The sequence below is a fragment of the Dermacentor andersoni genome, chromosome 4 (genome assembly GCF_023375885.2).
Source record: "Dermacentor andersoni chromosome 4, qqDerAnde1_hic_scaffold, whole genome shotgun sequence".
Classification (NCBI taxonomy): domain Eukaryota; kingdom Metazoa; phylum Arthropoda; class Arachnida; order Ixodida; family Ixodidae; genus Dermacentor; species Dermacentor andersoni.
The window spans coordinates 1,334,206-1,357,804 of NC_092817.1; the positions used below are offsets into that span (position 1 = coordinate 1,334,206).

Genomic DNA, 23,599 nt, shown 5'->3' on the forward strand with positions numbered 1-23,599 from the left:
TGTCTTTATTGGTGTGTTGTTGGGAGTCATTGGGAGTTAGAGTTCGGCCCATATTTGCGGCCACTCGGTCCGTGAATCCTCGAGCAGCAGCATGAGCCATTTCGTTGCCATGGAGTCCTTGATGTGCTGGAGCCCATACGAGAGCGATGTCTTTTTCTGGTGGGTGAGCTACAAGCAGAGAGTGCGCGAGGTTGTTAATGTAGCCGTTACTGAAGTTCCGGATAGCAGTTTTAGAGTCACTAATAATGACGTCGCAATCGGGTAGGCCCGATGCAAGTGCAATGGTGGCCTCTTCCGCGTCACCCGCCGAGGTGGTCTTGACTGATGCTGAACAAACAGTGTTGCCCTGGTTGTCTACGACCGCTATAGCATAACGATGTTTAGGGGTGTAGGCTGCAGCGTCCACATAGTACACTCCTTCAGCCTGTCCATAGCTGCGTTGTAGCGCCTTGGCTCGATGTTTGCGGTGTTTGACGTGAAATTCGGGGTGCATGTTTCTGGGTAGGGGCTGGATGTGGTATTGGCCGTGTATGTTCGGAGGAAGTTGATGTCGCCTACTCTCGTTGAATGGTGGAGCACGATGAAGTTGTCTCAGGATCTCACGCCCAGCTTCAGTGGTGGTGAGTCTATGGTATTGTGATGATAGATGGGCTTCGGTTAATTCTTGAAGGGTATTTAGTGTGGCGGTGGCCATCACCCTTTGTGTGGATGCTCTAATTGGAACACCAAGAGCGACTTTGTGTATCTTGCGAATCAAGCAATTCACAGTATCCTCTTCCTGCCTAGAGAGTGAGAGATACGGCAGTGCGAAGGTGATTTTGCTTAAGACAAAAGCCTTGATTAGCTGAATTAGCTCCTTCTCTCGAAGCCCTCCGTGTTTGTTGGAGATCCTCCCTATCAGGCGGAGCGTATTATCTACCGTTGTTTGTAGTGTTTGCAAGGTATGCTGATTTGCTCGGTTGCATTGGAGGTGTAATCCTAGGACCCTTATCCTGTCTACTTGGGGTATAGGGTGCCCTTCAATCGTGAGTTGGATATTCGGGGGTGAAGTCCTGAAGCGTCTTGTGGGGCGTAGAAGGAGAAGCTGTGATTTGGTGGGGGAGCACCTGAGATTGAACTCGTGACGCACTTGTTCGACCTGATCAATTGCAGCTTGGAGTGTGTGTTGGATGTGCCCATCAGAACCTCCGGTCATCCACAGCGTAATATCGTCCGCGTACAGTGTGAATCGGAGGTCAGGAATCTTCTTGAGAGTGAAAGCTAAAGGTTGCATAGCCAAATTGAAGAGGAGGGGGGAAAGTACTGCCCCTTGGGGCGTGCCAGTGCTTCCTAAACTTATTTGGCCAGATTGTTCGCTGCCTAATTGTAGCGTCGCAGTACGCTTCGTGAGGAAGCTGCGTATATAGCAGTAGATTCGCTCCCCGCAGTTTATACTGCTAAGTTCGCGTAGTATGGCCAAGTGGGACACGTTGTTGAAGGCGCCCTTGAGGTCGAGGCCGAGCAACGCTTGTGTGTCACGTGCGTCGCTCGGTTCGATAATGTCTTCTTTGAGCCTTAACATGACATCCTGACAAGAAAGAGATTTGCGAAAGCCAGTCATTTCCGAAGGGAACAAGTGATTATGTTCGATGTATTTGGAGAGGCGTAGGTGGATTACGTGCTCCAAGATCTTCCCTATGCATGAAGTCAGAGAAATTGGACGGAAGTTATCAATGTGAATTGGCTTATTCGGCTTTGGAATGAATATCACTTTGGCTGCTTTCCATTGTTGGGGTATCTCTCCCTCTTCGAGACAGTGGTTGTAATACTCGGTGAGTTTGCTTATGGATTGCTCATCGAGGTTGCGAAGCGTTTCATTAGTCACAGAGTCTGGGCCTGGTGCCGTGGTGGTTCGCACTTGGTTGAGGGCATGTCGAACCTCCGCTTCTGTGATGGGGCTGCAAAGCTCCTCATTGGGTTCACCAGCATAGTCAGGCATGGGTATTTGCGTAGGAGGGGGCATATGTTTGGAAGCCAGGTTGCTGAACATGGTCGGCAGGTCGGCTGCATGTTCATGCAGCAGTTTATTCATCTGGTGGTTGTTGTGCGTCCTAGACGTGGTGGGGTCGAGCAGGTGCCGGAGCAATTGCCAGGTCTTTTTAGTGCCGAGAGTACCATGCGCTCCTTCGCAAACCTGAGTCCATTGCTGCGCCGCCAATTTGATAGCATATTGTTGGATCTGAGAGTCTAATTTGGCTATTCGGATTCGGAGTTTACGATTGTAACGTGCTGTTAGCCATTTCCTAAGTAAAGCTTGCTTCGCTTCCCACATGTGTAATAGCTTGGAGTCAATTGTGGCCAAGGGTGTGTCTAGCGGGAGAGTGGTGGTATGGGCCTCTGCGTCTGCTTGCAAGGCGTTCGCCCATTGCTCAATGTCAGTAATGGTTCTTTCGTTAGTGTTGCAGCGAGATTTTCTGAATTCCGTCCAATTCGTAAGCCTTAGTGGTTTTGTGGCTAGCGGTCTGTGCTTAAAATCTACACGGAGTTCAAGGATGTAATGGTCGCTTCCCAAGTTGTTTTGGAGGTTTTGCCACGTCGCCTGAGTGATGCGGTGAGTTAGGGTGAGGTCGGGGGATGTATCCCTACTGACGCTATTTCCTAGCCGGGTAGGAAGAGTGAAGTCATTGTAGATGGTGAAACCTTGATTTTGTATGTGCTGCCATAGAGCTCTTCCCTTAGGAGTGGATGCGGAGTGGCCCCACATTTGATGGGGGGCATTGAAGTCGCCCGTTACGACTAGCGGCTGTTTATTGGCGTTAGCTTTGGCCTGGGCAAGCATGTTCTCAAAGCGGTGGTGTCGAGCATTGGGAGGGCTATAAACATTCAACACGCATAGGGTGGGTTGTGTGTGGCTTTGAGGTAGAATTCTAATGAAATCGTGGGGGATTTCAGTACTGCTGAATGTTTCCCGTTTAACAGAAAGATGTCGCCTTGCAAGTATGGCAGTGTTGGGCTTGTCTATGTGAGGATCTTGAAACGTATCGTATCCAGGTAGCGTGACTTTCCCGTGTGTTTCCTGCAAGGCTATAATGTCAGGGAGCTCGTTAAGACTCTGTAGAAATAGTGTTAGAGATGCGCGCTTGTTGCGGAACCCCCTGCAGTTCCACTGCCAGATGACTAGACTACGGGCTGGCTTCATCATTGTCATCTTGAAGGACGGGAATTTGTGACGTCGCGGAGCGTCTTCCCCAGCTGTCGATTAGCTCTTGAAACCGGCAAAACTGTGCAGATGCCTCACAAATAAATGCATCAAGCTTGCTCTGTAGTCGATTTTCAAGGGCAACAAGTTTGTTTTCCAGAATGTCCATGCGGTCAGTGAGGACAAATATGGCGTTTTCAACGGTGTTCTCGGTGTCTGTTATTTCGGCATTCTTCCTTTTTGCGGGTGGGGGCTGCGTGTGTAATGAAGGCAGCATTGGAGTTGCGGCTTCCGTCGTAGCAGTGGATGCAAGTGTGTCCATGTGTTCTGTCGGAGGACGTGTGAGTGTGGGTGCAAGCGTTTGTGGGAGTGGTTTGGAAGTAGCAACAGGAGTGTCAGTGATATCGATGGGGGGGTGGAGCATTGCTTTGAGCTGCTTGATTTCGTTTTTAAGCATTTCGTTCTGACTTAGCAAGTATTTGATGAGAGAGCTATCAGCATATTGTGAGGAGCTGCTATTGTGGGAGACTACTCCTGCCCAGCTCACCTTTTTATGGTTGATGGGCGGTGTCTCCTCGTTGCGTGGGGTCAGCGGAGGCCAAGCTTGCTTCGATGATGGGAGCTACGCCGATGCTGCAGTGTTCTTGCGGCCAGAGCTGCTCTGCGGCGTCTCTTGTCCAGTGCGTTGATTGGGGGCCTGTACAGCGTTCCTGGCCGGAAGTGTCAGTTTAGACTCTGGAGGTGCCGGGGGCGGTGTCCTTGGTTTGTAACGAAGTTTGCACTCTGAGGAACCAGTCTCGTGTGTTCCGGTGCAGATGATGCATGTGGGAGTACAGTTGTGGTCCTGAGGAGGATATGGCAGAGACATATGGTCACATTGGGGCAGACGTCTTGGCGATGGCCAAGCTGCCGGCACTTAGTACACGCCTCCACTTTTTGTCGATATGGTCGGCAGCGGAGGTCTGTGCGGAGGTAGTCAATGTAGAAGGGGACCTTTGAGCCTTCGAAAGTGACCAGGATGGAGTCTGTAGAGCCCATTCTTCGAGCAGCTAGGATGTTGATAGCTGGATTGGACTTTTGAAGGTTAGCCAACACGTTCCCTTCTACCAGGGAGGCCGGCAGCTTGATGATACCCCTACACGAATTTTTAGGGTCTGCCACGTGCGTGGAGACTTCGTAGCTCTTGCCCATGATGGTGAGGGTGACGATCTTCAAATAGCGATCAGCCCTGTCCATGCAGGGAGTGCTTATGATGATTGTGTTGTTAACCTCGTTGGCCCGGAGTCGATCTAGCGATGCTGCAGCCGTGGAGAGACCAGTGGACTTGATGACGATGTCGCGGAGAGAGACTGGATGTATGTTGGCGCAGTTGACTCCACCATGTACACGAAGAATTATTTTGTATTCTGCGACTGGAAGTGGAGGAGGACGAGGCAGAATGTGGCTTACTTGTGGTGGAGTTTTGAGGGTGCTGGGCGAGGTTGGCGAAGGCTTCTTGGTGTCGGAGTAAATAAGTTTCTCGCGCCAATCGAGGATCTCTTCCTGAGTCATGTCGACGCTATCGACGACGCCGTCCTGACTCATGGCTGCTGCAGCTGCTACCGCCGACGCACGCTGCCGGCGTTGCGCGGCAGGGGCGTGGGGGTTCGGATGTTTCGAATAAACGGCGATGAACTGAAGATGACAGGTCCGATTTCCGCTGAAGAGGTGTCGTTCGACAGCGGGTCACTTACAGCACCAGTGATCCAAAAATCACAAGAGTCGAGGCAAGAATTTGGACACAGCACACGAAAAAAGACGGAGCCGATGCATCATGCAACCACAGCGTTCGAAAGCTGCCTGTGCATTCTGACTAGAATTGTTTGGGAACTTGATCCAGTTTGCAGTATGCTGTCTTTCACATACCCAGTGAGCCAAGTTGTCTACTACTACAGCTTAGGCCACGAGGTATGTGCTGCCTTGCAGAGTGGACAGCACAGGCCAATGGGTGCCTGAAGAGACAAATTTCTGCTGGCTGGCCCAGTAGACAACTTGGTTCACTGTGTATGGTTCCACAGGGCATGTACCTGAGCAGACCACTTGGACACTGCGTATGCGACATTGGTACGAGCCCATCCTTGGTCGATACCCTAGATTGGACACACAGGGTGACACAAGGGGGTATGTAGCCTTAAATGACACTAAAGTGAAACACAGAATTAGACTAGATTAATAAAGTATTCTTAGAAAACCACTTTCATTGTTTTTGTGGTAGTAGGTAGATAACTAGAAGAGAAAATGACACTCATAGTAGCCTTATTGTATTTCGTACCGAAACCGCAAGGCCAGTATGTCAGTGTAACGTTGCAAATTACGAAGTATTTTTTCATATTTTGGCCATTCTGGTTCAGTAAATGTTCATGGCACTTCCGAAATATAGACTGACTTTTTTCAGAATACAATGCAGTCCACATTTACCCGTAAAAAATATAACTAATACATGTGTCACACGGGCACATTTGGTAGGCCTTTCAGTCAACGGCCTTTGAAACGCCACAACTCTATCGATTCAAAGGAGTTGTCGCGCTGCTACAATGCTAATTGTGCGGCACTTTTGAAAGGTCGTTGAGTGGTTCAGGCGTTTCTCGCAAAATTGTGTGGCGCTGCGGATCTTTATTTTCGTTTTCATGTCAGGAAAAGTTAAACAACATTAAAACCATTTAAAAGCACTATAACTTATTTTATGTTTGTTCATACATTTAAAAAATTTGTTTATACATTGCCATACATATATGTTTAGTTTTTAAGTTGTTGAGTAGCGAAACTGCGGCAACGTTTGCGCCGCTCGATGCAACTGCCGTTTTGGTGTGTGTTCGCACCACGACCTACTGTATAAAGGGCGACCTGCACATCCCGTGGTCACCTACAGCAGCGCGCGGCCAAAGAAATACCACGTGATCATTGAGTAGGGACCAAGCGTGCCGGTAGATGCCGCCAGTGCTCACCCTCACAGCAACACCCGAAACGCTCCGGCCCTGCCTTCAGGAGTACGGCGATGACGGTAAAAATTCGCAGAGGAGCTGCAGTAAACTCGGCATTTCACATTATTGACAGGGTGCGGCTAGAAAAATGCGCGTCGATACATGCGATACATGCCCCAGATATTTGGTATCTTGGCTGTGCAGTGCAATGAAATTTTAAACTACTTTGAAGGCACGGCCGCGCGGCTGCTAGGAGTGAAATAGTGCAAACCCTTAGAGCTTTTTTTTTCCCTCATTGTCTGCTAAAATGTTGGTTAGTGCTGTGGTGCCAATATGGTCTGGTGTGCACTTTCCGCGCTAGCCGAGGCCTGAGCGCGCCCGCACTTCATTCTCCCGTAGGTTTCGCTAGTCCCGAGCCGGACGCAATGAACGCACTACGTACCGCTTTGCAGGGCCCACGCGTTTCTTTGCTGCATTCGGCCCGTTCACTGAAGTGACGTGCCGTTGAGAGCGCGGCAGAACGTGAGTAGTTTTAATTGCATTGCATGCCACAATCGTAAAAATGTGCTGTTATTGACGTATTTATTTACGCCGCTTTACCAAATGATAACGAAAGTCTAGCTTGAAAAATTCCAAGGGCGCTTTATTGTGCCATCACACAGATAGTCACTACACTTTAAGCTCTTTTCTGGAGTTGGCATTTTGAAACGAAAAGCTTCGCTACGCTAGTCAACACCGCGCTTCGCGCGAGCCAGCGTATGTCGGAATTGGCTCCGTAAGCGTGTTCGGAGTCGGCGTGCTATGCGCGCCGACTCCGAACACGCTTTTGTCGCTTTCGTCATTTGACGTTCGCCGCAAGCGCGTGTTTATTGCGGAGGCCGACTATATAACCGCTTGCCAGAGAACAGGCGTGCGCATTCAACATGGAACAAGAGAGTGATACTACCGATACGCACTAGAGCTGTGTTTATGGCTGTACAGAAATCGCAAGATAATGTGCCCAACAACGATGAATAAAGAAGATTAATAATCCTGCATAACTTATGGTATATATCATTCATAAGCAATTTGCATCACTACACAAGGCATAAGGCAGGTATAGCATAGCCATAAGCTTACCAAATCTTAAGCATATCCATAAGTGTAACCGTAAGCATATATAACCATAGGCTAAATCATAAAGCATAAGCTAAACCGTAAGCATATCCATAACTTAAACCATAAGCATATCCATAAGTTAAACCGTAAGCATATCCATAGGCTAAATCATAAAGCATAACCATAAGCTAAACCGTAAGAATAATCATAGGCTAAATCATAAAGCATTACTATAAGCTAAACCATAAGCATCACCGAACCTTTTCGCTTCGAGATATCCAGGCTTAACCTTAGCTAAGCCCCAGCCATTTTTTTTTTTTTTGTTCGGGTTTCAACCATTGGTTTTTAATATCGGTCACGGGGAACTCATGAAATGAAATTCCTCTTGATGCTCGGCCGCTTGACTTTCACAACGGTATGCAGAAGTAAACCATCGTGCATGAAGAAGCCGCAAACGCGAAAGCCGGCGCCCACGGGGCTGAGAATCACAGTGTCACTGAAATAGACTCTGGTAACCAAGATCTAGCTACACCAACAGATCACCAAGCACTCAGCTAATCGATTGCATCGCGCGCATGCGTTTGCGCCCTTCCGTGCTCTCGCTGAAAATGCTTGCTGCCGGTGCGTGCGGCCGGCCACGGGATTGGGGTAGGTGGGGGTAAGGGGCTTTAGGTGGGGGTGAGCACTAGCGCCACTGTTCGCGGCGGCGGTTTGGAAAACTAAATAAAGCCACACAAGCAAAAACAAATCAGCGGCGCTGGCGCAGCGCCGCACGCGCAGGTCGCCCCTTATACAGTAGGTTGTGTTTCGCACATGTCAAGTGGCAAAAACACTTTACTGAATAATGAATAACACCCATATATAGTATTTTTAGAGCATTTGGTTTAATTTGTTCTTTCTAACCGTGAGTACGAGCACACAGTGAACGAGAGGGCATGTTCGCGCTGTTTCCGCTTCCGTTGCTCAAAGGCCATCGAGATTTCGATAGAGTTGTAGGGGGTGGCTCGAAGGCATATATGGCTCGAAGGCTACATGTGGCTCGAAGGCTACATGTGGCTGACGCAATGATATTTAGCAGCCCGTGTTTCACCTGAAGGAAGTTGACACCCTACAGATAAGAACTGTGACCTGTGAACCTGAGAACTGTGAACACACATAGTATTTTTAGATTAGCGTGCGGTGGCAATGAACCGGTCCAGGGCACACATACATGCCTCCTATAGTTTTTCAAGCCTGCACAATGGTGCAGCGGAGACTGTCTATTGTCCTCTCCCGTCGTCCTCGATTTATGCCTCAGCTTTCCGCAAGAGGCGCTCGCACCCCATACTAGAGTTAACTTTTGTAGGTCACTCTACTCATACTATACTTGCTAGGGTGCATCGATTTCCTCCTCCCCCACCACTGCCCTCTTCCCACGCCCTATGCGGAGGAGGAGGACATTGAGGCACCCTAATACTGGGCCTCTTCGATTTCCCACTTCTGGCTACCCATGGGCTGCCAGAAACAGCGAGGACAATTTTGGTCTGGCTACTCTCTAGAAGTTCTCTGGCTAGCGGACGACAAAAAGGGGCAATAAGCGCTAGCCATCATCTTTGTGGTGGCTTAACAGGTTGCAATGCGTGTGCTTGAGGACTGTTACCTCACTCAGCCAACTAGCTATGGTCACCTTCAGATTGCATTACTTGTAGTGTTATCATCTAAGGTTCTAACACACCATTCCGCCTTGCGAGGCGGTGTGATATGAGCGGTGGCAAACCATTCGAAGGTTTCGTGCGTGCGTGCGTATGTGTGTGTGAGGCTTGTTCCCGGCACCTTGAATATCCGGTGTACTTGCAGCCTCCTAAAAAAAGGAGAGAGAGGAGTGACGCATCAGTGAAAGAGCACGGCTGCTGAGCTAGTCAGCCCACCACTGTTGAAGAGCAGTCATTGATGACTACCAAATGGAGTCGTGTTCGCATCCGCTCGACGACTTGCCGGTCGAACCGAACCTATGGTACCGAAACACTGCCAACCATGAAAAACGCCACTAGCAAGCACTGCATCTATGCAGGCGTCCTCACAATTCTTGGTTTCAATCGAGAGTGGACAAATGAAACTGAAGACGTAAACAATGAAACTTAAACACATTGAGTGGCTAAAAAGAACACCGTCAACAAGTACAAAGAGGAAATACAAAATCTCAAGGAAGAGTGATTTGTTCCTGCATTCCTCCAAGTTGCCGAGAAAGAGAAAGACCTGGTTGCATCAGTATTAGCAAACATGTCCAGGATTTCGGGAAGAATAAACCAGCATGGTATGATCTGACAGTGCACCATGCTGCAGTTTTGCGTAACCTCTTGACTCGTGCATATGAGCATACTAGGATCGAGTGCAGGCATTCTCCGGCTGCCCAGTCGAAGCACTCTGAAGCGTTTTATGGTATCATCACGTTGAGAAGTTGGCGCGACTGAACTCGCGAAGCAACGGCCAACTAAGTTTGCTTCTCATCCCTCATTTCAAGCCAGCACGTGCTCATTAATTGTACATGAAATGCAAGTGAAACAGTGGCTACTTTATCATAAGCAAAGGGACGCCTTCATCAGCGAAGTAGACTATGGTGAGAGCTTTCATAAAGAAACAACAAATGAGTCTGTGCTGGCAAACTCGCTCCTATGCTTTGTCATCAATGGCCTTTCAGTTTCGTTGAAAGTACCCGTGGCCTACTTTTCCAAGAGAAATTACACTGTCCGCAGGCTGCACACACTCGTGCGACACATCCTGAACGAAGTTGAAGACATTGGATTTTTCGTCATGTGCACCGTCACCAACAACCACAAAATCAATGACGTGGCATTCCAAGTTCTATGCAACGGAAGAGCTAGGCATTGCATTGAGCACCCTGGACAACTGAATCGAAAGCTTTTCTTTCTAGCATTCGATCAGTGCCATATCATCAAAAACATGGGATCACAGTTATTTCGCCACCTTTTCTGATCTCATGCAACAAAAACTGTGATCCCACGTTTCTGTCACATGATGTCAGAAAAGGTAATGAAATAACAGCGAACCACTTAAAGTCTCCCTACAAAATTTAGCAAGGCAGCCTTGTAAAGCCAGTGTGATTTTTGACAAGAAACACGTGTTCCACACAAATATTGAAAAAAATAATGAATGTGAAAACAACAATTAAAGTTCTGTCTCCTGCACTGAAGCTCGTGCAAGAGCAAATGGGCCACACATGTGAAGCAATTAAGTTTTGCAGGTGTCGGACTGACGGTTAAATTCATAGACACTGTGCACCGCTGGTTCATGCTCATGGATGCAAGCAATTGTACCCAGCACATACACCAGAACAATGCTGACTGCAAGCAGTTCGAATCTACAAGTGACAAACGGTTCATCTGGTATGAAACAAGCTTCCTTGACTTTCTGGCCAATCTCAAAAGCCATGAAGTGCCTGCAGCAAAGAACTTCTTAACCAAGGAGACTTACAAATGCCTGGTGGTGACAACTCGTTCAGATGTTGAGTGCATTCAATATCTTCTTGAAAAGATGTGCTTTCACTTTGTTTTAACGAGGAAAATGTTGTCTCACCCAACAGAGTCATTTTTTTGGCTGGTTGAGGAAGTCGGCAGGCTCAAATGATCAAACGGATGCCCGAGCTGTTCTCTCAGATATTGCGCAGGCTCTGAAGACTAGCATCACCTCGACGTCAGGTACGAGCAACCCCAAAGTGCCCTGTTTCATTATTGCAGCATTCCACTTCCCTTTCATTTTCAGATTATCTTGGTGGGTACTTGAGTAAATATTTCCTTCATTAATGTATACGCCGAGGTACTTATATTGCTGGATTATGGGTGTGACTTGCTGTTAAATCGACACCATGTAGTTACTTGTCTCTTCATTAAAGATCATAACTCCAGATTTTTTTGTGCTAAATTTAACACCTAGATTTGTCATTGCGTTGCCACACATATTGGCCAATGTCTGTAAAGCTCTTGCATAATCCTAACTGACTGTTTAACTTCCACTGATGCCACTATGCGCAGACGGTCTCGGTCGGCGCCCTCAATCGGCACTGCGAAAGATGACAAAAATAAAGTTCGGTGGCGCATGCTCGTGCTGCAAGTATGGCATGTGCTAGTCCATTCTAAGAGCCTGCTACGCTGGTCCTCTTGTCTGGCGTTCTGCTGCGACCACTTGGTTCGTGACATTTGGTGACTCCAGACTACGACATGACCGACACCAGCAACCTACCACCCTCAGGCAATTGTACTGTTGCCACTCTCTCTTCAACACTAGAGTCCTCTATCATGGCCCGCTTACAGTCAGATTGACCAGCTCGCTGTCTCCATCGACACCCTTCAGACGTCCTCTCATGACCAGCGTGCTCCTCCTCACGCCCCAGCCACCATCCCTCTTCCCCGAGCAGTCCCCGCTTGCGCAGTCCTCGAAGCTCGCCTATTTGCTGGTACCATCACACTTTCCAGCACCACGGCCAACAATGCAAGTCCCCGTGCCAGTGGTTAGGAAATGCACTGTGAGAACACTGATGGCAGCATGTGACCTCGCCTTACAACCGAATCACTTCTTCATTGTGATGGATCGCATTTATAAGACACGCTTAGAAAGAGTAAACACATGCTTGTACCAACTAAGAAATATATGTAAAAAAAATTATAAGATATATAAAATGTATTGCCGTCTAACAGGCACTATCTATGAAAAAATCAAAAATTTTAATTTAACAGGTATTTCACTACAAAAATTTAACTGCAAGCACTACAGTCAGGCTTGCCGGGCGGCGGTCGCCAATGTTCCGGGCTGGTTTGCATTGTTGTCGCTCTTAAGTCTGAGGAAAAGGCAGCATCCTCAGACTCACTGCTGCTCAGTCCATCAATAAAATCGGCCACAGACACAGCGGAATCAAGAGGCCTGTGATCTTTCAAAGCATGCATGCCGCTCCTGGAGGCGGCCATTTTTGCTTCCTACTTTGACAATCGCGAAACTTCAGAGCGAATTCAAAAATTACCGCCTGTTGGGAAAAAATCTAACTGCTTAGAAAACAAAAATATAGTCCTCATCCTTCATGTTGGATAGCGCAGTGCGTCCATGAGCGACACGGAAGGTCTCGAAAGTGGCATTTTAAACCATTGTTAACAGGCTAATGATGCCCAATGGGCGTGGTACGGAAAGAGTTAATTGCTGTGCAAAGCCCATTTTAACTAAATGTCTCAGCAGTTTTCAGAATAGATGGGTATCAGGAGACACAACACTTTCAAATCTTTCAGAGCTAATGGCCCTTGCTTTACTGCGAACTACAGATGCCACAATTTTCACAAAGACTTCTAAACAGGAAGCAGCCATGCTTCGTACTGTCTACCACATCAATTCCCAAGTGTGACTAAATAACAATATGCGTTGTGTGATCACTACAATACCATGATTGCAAGTTACTTCCAAACATTTCTTCAAACAATTCGGAGAGAAGCTCACCGAAAGTGAGTGAGACTTGTGTCATATGATACTATCGAAGTTCTAGCGCAGAGCTTCGTTCCTGTATTTTTAAATCTAGAATAATATAGCATGCTCATAATGCCGAAAGCGCGATTGAGTGATAGGCGACTTGCAAACTAATGCTCGCCCTCTTCTGTATGCAGCTGTGGCCGTACCACTTACTAGAACATCTGGCTGGAAAACAATGGTTATCTCTATTGTTACATGGGAAAACAATAAGGCACACGATAGTGTACTGTCTTGGTTTTGTTCAGACCCGTTTTTAGCACTGTTAATTATTCAGTCATGTAAAAGCTAATTAACATACATTATGTAAATGAAATTTTCGTTCTTTAATCATTTTTAAGAATAGCATAAGGAAGATAGCATAATTTGATGCGAAGTGGCTGCATGCCTTAGCAATGAAAAAATTACAGTGTCTCTTAAGATCTCTCTTCAGATGTGAACGGCGAAAGCCTACTCTTCCTCCTCTTATCATTCCCCTCTTTCTCTTTGCCTCTTCTCTTTCTCTTCTTTCTTTTAGTCGTTACTACTCAATACTAAGCATTTTTAGTCATTTGTAATCAGTTGTGGCCATTACAAGCTGTCATTAGACATGTTGGTCATATCATAGTCATTAGTAGACATTACAAGTCATTTCAGTCATTATTAGTCATTACTGCTCAGTACTAAGCATTTTTAGTAATTTCTAATGAATTGTAATTGTTACAAGTTGTTGTTAGACATATTGGTCATAGTAGTCATTACAAGTCATTTCAGTCATTACTGTTCATTACTAAGAATATGTAGTAATTTCTAATCAATTGTAGTCATTAAAATTCATTGTTAGACATATTAGTCATTTCATAGTCATTACAAGTGATTTCAGTCATTATTAGTCATTACTGGTCATTACTAAGCATTTTTAGTCATTTCTAATCAACTGTAGTCATTAAAAGTTGTCGTTAGACAAATTGGTCATTTCATAGCCATTACTTGTAATTACAAGTCATTTCAGTCATTAGTCATTACTGCTCACTCGTAAGCATATCTAGTCATTCTAATCATCACGGGATAGTCAAGCAAACGAGGTCACTCACGGGTTGCGGCAGGTACTCCAGTCCGGCTGGTTAGAGTCCGGCGTCAGGAAGAGGGAGTCTCCCCCGGTGGCACTGTTTTGTACCTTTTTACCTGGGCGAAGGGAATGTCCTCCTCGCCCGTCAGCGACCTGCCCGCGAGTCGGGGAGGAAGGGTGCGCGCGCGTCGCGAGAGAGAAGCGGGAGAGGGCGTAGTGCTCCTCTCTTGGCCTCTCCCGTGTTCATGCCGGCTCTAGACGCGACGACGCGGGGGAAGATGGGCGCGTGTGCTCCCCAAATGTGATGCATCTTGGGCCAGTAAAAGCACTCTTGAGCATGGTAGAATGTTCTTGCGGAGCCAAGATGGCCTGAATTTGAATTCTCGTGCATAGCACATAGTACTTGAATGCGGAGACTCTTGGGAACAACTAAAGGGTAGCGCGCGCCAGTGGTCAATTTTTTGGATTGTAAAACTTTATTTGTCCAACAGATGTAGGGAAGGCTTTAAGCCTTCCCACCTAGACGACGGCCAGGAGTCCTTGGACCCTAGCGGCGGTTTCGGCCAGTTGGACGGTCTTCAGTTGAATCTCCGGATCGGAGCTGAGTAATAAGGTCTCCCATTGCTCTAAAGACTTTATCCTTCCCTCAGAGGGAGCCTGTGGGCATTCCCACAGAATGTGATTAAGATTAGCCCTGGCTTTACATAGCTTACACTGGCTGGAGTACTGACCCGGGTAGTAGAGGCTGCACGACACCGGGCTTGGAAACGAGTTGGTTTGCAGGCGACGCCAAGTGGAGGCCTGGCTCTTGTTTAAGGATGCATCAGCCGGAGGATATTTAACCCGCCCTAGTCTGTAGTGTTGTGTGATCTCTCTGTAGCACACTAAGCGGTCTCGCCCCGTGAAGCCTTCGGCTAGCCCACCAGCTCGGAATGTAAGTCCTCGAGCTAATTCGTGGGCCGCCTCGTTCCCAGCGAGGGAGGCGTGCGCAGGTGCCCAGATTATTTCAATTTTCCTGCTATCTCTGCAGGTCTGCAGGATTCTGTTCGCCTCGGGAGAAATTCTGCCTCTGGCAAAGTTCATCACCGCAACCTTAGAGTCGCTGACTATAATTTTGGCTGAAGTACTCGCAATTGCAAGTGCTATGGCAGATTCTTCTCCAATCTGAGAGCAATCCGTTGGAACTGTGCCACTGGCTATCAATCTAGTTTCAGCGCTCGCTACAGCTAGCGCCATGCGACCGTTGCCATAGTCTGCAGCATCAACGTAGAGCACGTCCTTTGAGTTTTTGAAACGCTTCTCAAGAGCCTCCGCCCGTTTCTCTCTGCGTTCCTTGTGATGGATTGGGTGCATGTTTTGAGGTAGTGGTGGGATTATTAGTCGATTCCGCACGCTTCGCGGCAGGTCGACTTTGATGCCTTCTTGCCCCTCATAGTTTATGCCCAGCCTAGCTAGGATTTTCCTGCCCGTAGGGCTTCCCGCAAGTCTCTCATACTGCGAGATCCTCACTGCTTCAATAATCTCCTCAAGAGTGTTGTGGAGCCCTAGAGCTAAAAGCTTTTCATTTGCAGTGCGGATGGGAAGCCCCAGCGCCTGTTTTATACTTTTACGTATGATGCCCTCAATCTTCTTCTTCTCGAATGACCTAAGATTGAGGAAGGGAGCCACATAAGCTATTCTACCTATCACAAAGGCCTGGACTAGCCTAACCAGATTCGCTTCTCTCATCCCGGACCGCCTGTTGGCGATCCTGCGGATCAGCCTCATGGTCTGCAGTGCGCAGCCGTCTAGTTTCCTTATTGTTTCGCCATTAAAGTTGTTGGCCTGAATCAAAAGTCCCAGAACTCTGATTTTGTCCACTTTTGGAATGGGGATCCCCCCAGCCGTGAGAGAGATTTGCGGTTCCTCCTTACTGGCCCTGCTTTTTGGCTGGTATAGAAGCAGTTCCGATTTTTGCGGTGAACATTTAAGTCCCCTAGGTCCGACGTAACCCTCAACTGCCTGGATAGACCTTTGGAGGGTTTCCTCTATTTGGGCATCGCTGCCCCTAGCTATCCACAACGTAATGTCATCAGCGTATATGCTGTGATTTAGTCCTTCAATAGCCTGCAGTCTTTCAGGGAGTTTGATCATGGCCACATTGAAAAGAAAGGGCGAGAGCACAGAGCCCTGTGGGGTCCCTTTGCTGCCTAATTTAATGTCATCCGATTGGCATTCTCCAATCTGGATTTTTGCTTCTCGGTCGGACAAGAAGTCCCTAATGTAATTGTAGGTTCGTACGCCTACTCCCAAGTCCTGAAGGTTCTCAAGAATGGCTTTATGTGTGACGTTATCAAAGGCCTTCGCTAGGTCAAGCCCTAGGATTGCCTTTGCGTCCCCCGTTTCCGCATCGATGATTTGGTGTTTTAGTTGCAGCATCACGTCCTGGGTAGAGAGCCTGGGCCTAAAGCCCACCATCGAATGCGGATAGAGGTCATTATCCTCCATGTAGTTATTGAGCCGCGTTTGAATAACGTGCTCCAAAAGCTTGCCTGCACAAGAGGTTAGAGAGATAGGTCTTAAGTTCTCTATCTGGAGTTTCTTGCCTGGTTTTGGGATCATCACCACCTTAGCGGTTTTCCACTGATTTGGTAGTTTACCCTCTTCCCAGCACTTCTGCATAAAGTTAGTTAATGCAGTTATAGAGTTATCGTCTAAATTGCGAAGCATTTTATTGCTAACGCCATCCGGGCCTGAAGCTGATTTGGTTTTGAGCTTGGCAATCTCCGCCCGGACCTCCGCCTCGCTGATGGGTTCGTCTAGGCTGGAGTTGCCTACGCCTTCATAGTTAGGTAGGGGTTCCTTGCTAGTGTCCCCTATGTATCTCTCCTGTATGTCCTTCATTAGATCTACCTCCGTACAGCGCAGCGACAGAACCTTAAAAAAATTCTTCGCCAGTGGTCAAGTAACTCTTCTTACACAGGACGCCGTCACGTAGGCAAAAGCAGAATATTGTCACGTGGTAGTGACGTTAAGAACACAGTAGCAATACTGTGAAAGGCAAAACTAGATTTTATTGGGCGAACCTGTGCCCACAAAACAGGCTACACTTATAGCACAACGAAAGCGGCGAACACAGTCGGCGATCGTCGCAAAATCTGATCAGCGGGTCAAGCGCGTCGGCTTTTTTTTTATTTTTTTATTTATTTATTCAATACTGCCGGCCGCCTTTTGGTAGCCAGGGCAGGAGTGGGTACATGACGCTTTTCATATTAACGGTCCATCAAGAAAACAACAGTAACAGTTAAGACAGAGAACCACATAGGCACACAGAAGATTACTGCGAAGCAAAGCAAACAAAACAAGATGCAAACGCGTTACATTCAAATCCAAAAAAAAAAAGAAAAAAAAAAACGAGCTCACAAAGGTTATTGGCTAGAACTGACTGCTGAAAAAAATGCATCGGGTGATGATAAGGTGGCCACATCGTAGGGCAACTTGTTCCAGTCTGCTATCGTTCTTGGAAAGAACGACAGCTTGTATGTGTTGGTTCTGCACTGAGGCATTATAATTGTTTTGTCGTGTTTGTGTCGAGTCTGTCGGGTTCTGTTGTACTGCATGTAAGTGTGGAAGTCTAATTTGGTATGATTATTAATTATTGCAAATAGCATCTTCAGACGGTGCATTTTTCGACGAGATTCCAAGGTAGGAAGACCGGAGTGGCTAAGAAGATCAGATATCGATACCTGTCTTCCGTAGGCGTGGTGTATAAATCGCAGTGCCTTTCTCTGAACCCCCTCGATACTTTTTACATTTGTTTTAGTGTGCGGATCCCAGATCACGTCAGCATATTCCAGTAGGGGACGCACGAGCGAAGTATAAGCTACAAGTTTCGTTTTAGTGGTTGCATGTTTTAACCGGTGTCTTATTAGCCATAGTCTTTTGGATGCTACTGAAACCATGTTTTTAATGTGGGGGCTCCAACTGAGGTTAGAGCTGATCGTTACGCCAAGATACTTAAATTGTTCTACTGGTTCTAGAGGAGCGCTATTAATTTTGTACGAATACTTCAGTGGATCTTTCTTTCGGGTTAAGGTCATTTGTTTGCATTTCGTGACATTTAATGTCATCGACCAGTTTTGGCACCAATTACTAACAGCACACAAGTAGTTATTTAGAACGAGCTGGTCACCTTCGGTGAGAATTGTGTGATAAATTACGCAGTCATCTGCGAAAAAACGGGCCCGCACAGGAGAGTCAAGTTTTAGGTCATTTAAATATATAAGAAAAAGAAGTGGCCCAAGGACTGAGCCCTGTGGCACTCAGTCGTCGAATGTTCCATGCAGATTAGTTTAGAAGAGCTTGTTGTTGGGCGAGTTGGTAGATATTAGCGAACATTGTTTAACTGCGCAGTTAAACAATGTCCGCTGTTCCAGATTAACCGATGGGACCCGCGTGTCTTCCACAAAGTTCTACACTATTCGCGTCGCGCATACATGCAATCAGATTACGCAAGTTTCGGTGAAAGACAGTGTACGGAACCATCGATAACATTCCAGAAACTTCTTTTACATGCAGGTGCGTACTGTGCTGCGCGATAACATTTGTTAGGCGGCCAAACGTGGTCGCCCGATAAAGAAAAGTACACGTGTCATTACCCCCCTCTTAAAAAAGCATCGACCCGATGCTGCAAACAAACGAAAGTAAAAAAAAGAAGCACTCGTAGCAAAGAGAACAACACAATAAGGAAGTTCGTCAGCGTCCATAAAAGGGTTTAAGGCGCACCACGTGGACCACTTCAGATCGTGCGCGGCGCCGCTGTGAATGCGAAATGCCGTCTGGCATGACCTCATAGTCCAGTGCGCCAATACGTCGGATGACCTTGTAGAGTCCGAAATAGCGTCGCAGTAGTTTCTCACTGAGTCCTCGTCGGCGTATTGGGGTCCATACCCAAACACGGTCGCCGGGCTGGTACTCGACGAAGCGTCGTCGGAGGTTGTAGTGTCGGCTGTCGGTCCTCTGCTGGTTCTTGATCCGCAGGCGGGCGAGCTGTCGGGCTTCTTCGGCGCGCTGCAGATAGGTAGCGACGTCAAGATTTTCCTCGTCACTGACGTGCGGTAGCATGGCGTCGAGCGTCGTCGTCGGGTTCCTGCCGTAGACCAGCTTGAACGGCATGATCTGTGTTGTTTCTTGCACCGCCGTGTTGTAAGCGAATGTTACGTACGGCAGGACGGCATCCCAGGTCTTGTGTTCGACGTCGACGTACATCGCTAGCATGTCGGCGAGGGTCTTATTCAGCCGCTCCGTAAGACCATTCGTCTGCGGGTGGTAGGCCGTTGTCCTCCTGTGCCTTGTCTGACTGTATTTCAGAATGGCTTGGGTGAGCTCCGCTGTAAAGGCCGTTCCTCTGTCGGTGATGAGGACTTCTGGTGCGCCATGTCACAGCAGGATGTTTTCGACACTTCGGCTGCGCTACCTTTCGGCAGTGCTTTAGTTTCAGCGAAGCGGGTGAGGTAGTCCGTCGCCACGACGATCCACTTATTTCCGGTTATTGACGTCGGAAAGGGTCCCAGCAAGTCCATCCCGATCTGCTCGAATGGTCGGCAAGGAGGTTCGATTGGCTGTAGTAATCCGGCTGGCCTTGTCGGCGGTGTCTTGCGTCGCTGACAGTCTCGGCATGTTCTGACATAACAGGCGACGTCGGCGGTCAGGCGCGGCCAATAATACTTTTCTTGTATCCTCGATAGTGTCCGGGAAAATCCGAGGTGTGCAGCGGTCGGATCGTCATGTAGGGCGTGCAATACTTCTGGACGAAGTCCTGACGGGACAACAAGAAGGTAGTTGGCGCGGACTGGTGAGTTCTTCTTCACGAGTAGATTGTTTTGAAGCGTGAAGGAAGATAATCCGCGCTTAAATGCCCTGGGGACAACGTCGATGTGCCCTTCCAAATATTCGACGAGGCCTTTTAACTCCGGGTCTGCCCGTTGCTGTTCAGCGAAGTCTTCCACGCTTATCATTCCAAGGAATAGTAGTAGTATAAAACTTTTATTAAAAAAAATTACATTCAGGTCCAGTGGGTGGGTCCCTCAGTCTAGGGCTCCACTGGCGATCGCGGCACGCCGGGCTTGCTCGAGAAGGGCCAATTGGTCCTCCCGCACCGTGCTGGCTAGCCACACCTCCCACTGCCTACTGTTGGAGTTTTGCCCCATAAGGGGTGATTGGATTTCTTGTGGCCGACTCTGGCACGACCATGTGATATGGTCAAGAGATGGCCGCCCTCCGCACCAAGGGCAAGTGTTGGGATACCGGGTGGGGTGTATGTGGTGTAGTAGGAGTAGGTGTGGGTATGTACGGGTTTGTAGTCGGCGCCAGTCCCGCATTTGCGCAGAGTCCAAGGATGTGTCTGGAAAGCTATACCGTTGCCTTCCTCGTCTCTGTGCCTCCAAGATATCTTTTGCTGTGATCGGAGATTCTACGAGAGTGCGTTCCGTCGCTCGGATGCTATATTCTCGAGCGAGGCGGTCCGCCCTTTCGTTACCCCTCACTCCGGCGTGCGCCGGACACCACGTAATAGCGTGGTGTTCCGTGAGATTTCTTCCTAGGATTTTGATGGTGAGTTTGGGCAGGGTGCCTGCCATGAAAAGGCGACATGCCGACTGCGAGTCGGTTAGTATTAACGCAGAACGTGCTCTATTTTCAGCGTCACGTATAGCCAGAGCCACTGCAGTAGCCTCTGCTGTGGCCACTGACTCTGTTCTGACTGTTGCGGAAATAGTAGTTTGTGCGTTTGTGGCTACCACAGTGAAAGTTTTGCTATCCTGTTTGCACGCGTCCGTGTAATAAACCTCCGGATTTCTACCGAACCTGCGTTCGAGTGTCCTGCCCCATGCAAGGCGCCATTGTCTGTAGTATTTCTCGCTCATGTTTTTAGGGATTGGGGACACAGAGATCTGAGCTCGTATGTTCGGTGGGAGGAGTTCTGTTTGGTCGTTACAATGTGCCGGTCTGAGTGGATACCCGAATCGACGGAGAAGTGTTCGACCTTGCTCCGTGGAATTGAGCCTTTCTCGTTGTGCAATCAGTGTTGCAGCCACGAGTTCTTCAAATGTGTTGCTAATACCCATTGCATTAAAAAGGGTCGTACTAGTGCAAATCGGTAGACCAAGCGCCGCCTTATAAGCTGTGCGTATAAGGGCATTTATTTTAGTTTCCTCTGAGTTTGATACTTTTTGGAAAGGAAGGTCAAAGGTTACACGGCTTATGATAAATGCCTGTACGAGCCTTATTGTCTCTCCCTCCTTGAAGCCTTTTCTGTTTCTTGCTACTCTGTTTATCATCCTAGACACGCTGTTAACCGTTCTCCCGAGATTTGCGATCGTGTGCCCTACTGCTCCATTTTCCTGTATCCATAGTCCGAGTATCCGAGCTTTAGATACCTCCTGTATTGTTTGACCTCCCAGAGCAAGCTTTATCGGAAGTCTATCGTCCTTTCGTGTATAAGGCGCTCTTACTCGGATTAGTTCGGACTTCTCCGGGGCGCAATTAATGCCAGCTTTTGTTACACGATCCTCAACAATGCTAATTGCCTTCTGGAGGGTTTCCTGACGTTCCCCTAAAGATCCCTTTGCGGTCCAGAGAGTTACGTCGTCCGCGTAAATCGCATGTCCTAAGTTTGGGATCTGTTGTAGTTTCACCGCTAGTCCTTTCATCCCTATATTGAAGAGTAGCGGTGAAAGAATTGAACCTTGCGGCGTTCCTCTTTTGGGGGTCTGTAGAACATCTGAGCGGGTGGGTGCAAGCCCTATCGTGGCTGTGCGGTTGTCTAGAAAGGATTTTATGTATTCATAAGTCCGCTGCCAACAGTGCATGTTCGACAGTTCCGTTAAAATGCTTTCGTGCGAGATGGTATCGCAAGCTTTTTTTGTATTTAATGCCACTATGAATCTGTCTGCATTTCCTCTCTCTGTGTTTAATACTTCTTCTTTCAGTAGGAGAAACACGTCCTGTACCGACATATGCTGTCTAAAGCCGAACATAGTTTCCGGGAAAAGGTTGCTGTTTTCTATGTACCTAGTGAGTCTCATCTGTATAACCTTTTCAAAAAGCTTACCCAGACATGAGGTAAGGGATATGGGTCGGAGGTTTTTTATGTCCCTCGGTTTCCCTGGTTTCGGTATTAGAATTATCTCTGCATGCTCCCATGCCTGTGGGATTCGACCTCCTTCAGTCCATACATGTTTGTTAAAAAGATCTGTTAGCCCTGTTAAAGCATTGAGGCTAAGATTGCGAATCATGGCGTTTGTTATTTTGTCCGGTCCAGGCGCCGTATTTTCCTTGAAAGTTTGCGCTGCTGCGAAAGCCTCTGCCACCGATATAGAGGCATCTAGCTCCTCATTGTTCCCTCCTAAATATGTGGGAGTATCATGGTTTTGAGTGGAATTTGCTCCTATATACATGTCTTCTAGTGTGTCTAGGAGATGGGTGTCAGCGTCTCGAAATTCGCATTCAAGTAATCGCAGATCTCGGTTCGTCGCTGTTTTTGTACTTGCAGGATCTATCATGCTTCTCAAAATGGCCCATGTATTTTTTGTGTGTAAGGTTCCTTGTAGAGATTCACAGAATTGGTGCCAATTATTGTTTTCTAGTGTTTGTGCATAAGCATTAGCCTCCTGTGTTAGTTGAGCTATACGTATTTTGAGCTTTCTATTTAATCTTTGTCTTTTCCATCGCCTCGTCAGGCTTCTGCATGCTTCCCATAAATGTATGAGGCGGCTGTCTACCGCTGTTATATCCGATGTTGTAGCAATCTCCCTCGTTGCTCTTTCGTGTGTTTTGCGTATTTGCTCCACCCAGGTTTCAATATCTTCTGTGAAAATGAGCTGCTCTTGTTCATCTCGATATACAGTCCAGTCTGTAATGCAAGCCCTCCCTAGGGAGCGACAGATTTTGGGGGAATTGATACTGTCGAGACAATGTTATGGTCACTGCCCAAATTTTCCTCCAAATTTGTCCACCGCATCTCCCATGGATGGCTCGAGAAAGCTAGATCTGGGGTGGTATCCGCCGCTACACTATTGCCTAAACGTGTGTAACACCTCGGTATTGTAATCAGTTCTAACCCGTATCGATCTGTCGTCTCAACTAGTGATTTTCCCTTCACTGAGTCTTTAAAAAAAAGAATTATGGGGTTTTACGAGCCAAAACCACTTTCTGATTATGAGGCACGCCGTAGTGGAGGACTCCGGAAATTTAGACCACCTGGGTCCTAAACCAACCTAAATCTAAGCACACGGGTGTTTTCGCATTTCACCCCCATCGAAATGCGGCCGCCGTGGCCAGGATTCGATCCCGCGACCTCGTGCTCAGCAGCCCAACACCATAGCCACTGAGCAACCACGGCGGGTCACTGAGTCTTTGTTGTAACCCCAGGCGGAGTGTGGTGCATTGAAGTCACCAACCACTAGCAGCTTGTCTTTTCGCTCCATGTCTGATATTGCATAAATTAGTAGGGTATCGAAGCATGGTGCTCGCTCTCGAGGAGGACTGTATATATTTACGATTACAGTCTCGGCTTTATTTCTTTTGCATGGCCACGCCGTTAGTATTTGATGCTGTGTGTCGTGCTGTGGCATATACGTGACGCTGAGGGCCAGGTCTTTTCTCGCAAAGCTGGCGACCCTAGGATAATCAGGATTGGAATACGTCTCGTATCCTTTTTAGTTTTTGTGTAATTTGCCCAATTTCTTGTAGGCATATAATGTCGGGTAGGACAAGCGCTGACTGTATATATTATGCAAGGGCAGCATGTTTGTTACGTAAAGTACGGCAATTCCA

At 47.7% G+C, this 23,599-nt stretch overlaps 1 protein-coding gene across 3 annotated transcripts in view; it reads right to left on the minus strand.

Moving 5' to 3' along the window:
• Positions 1-23,599, minus strand: part of LOC140217295 (nurim homolog) — a 57,275-nt gene that overhangs the window by 16,922 nt on the left and 16,754 nt on the right. The gene's annotated exons all lie outside the window — the stretch shown is intronic.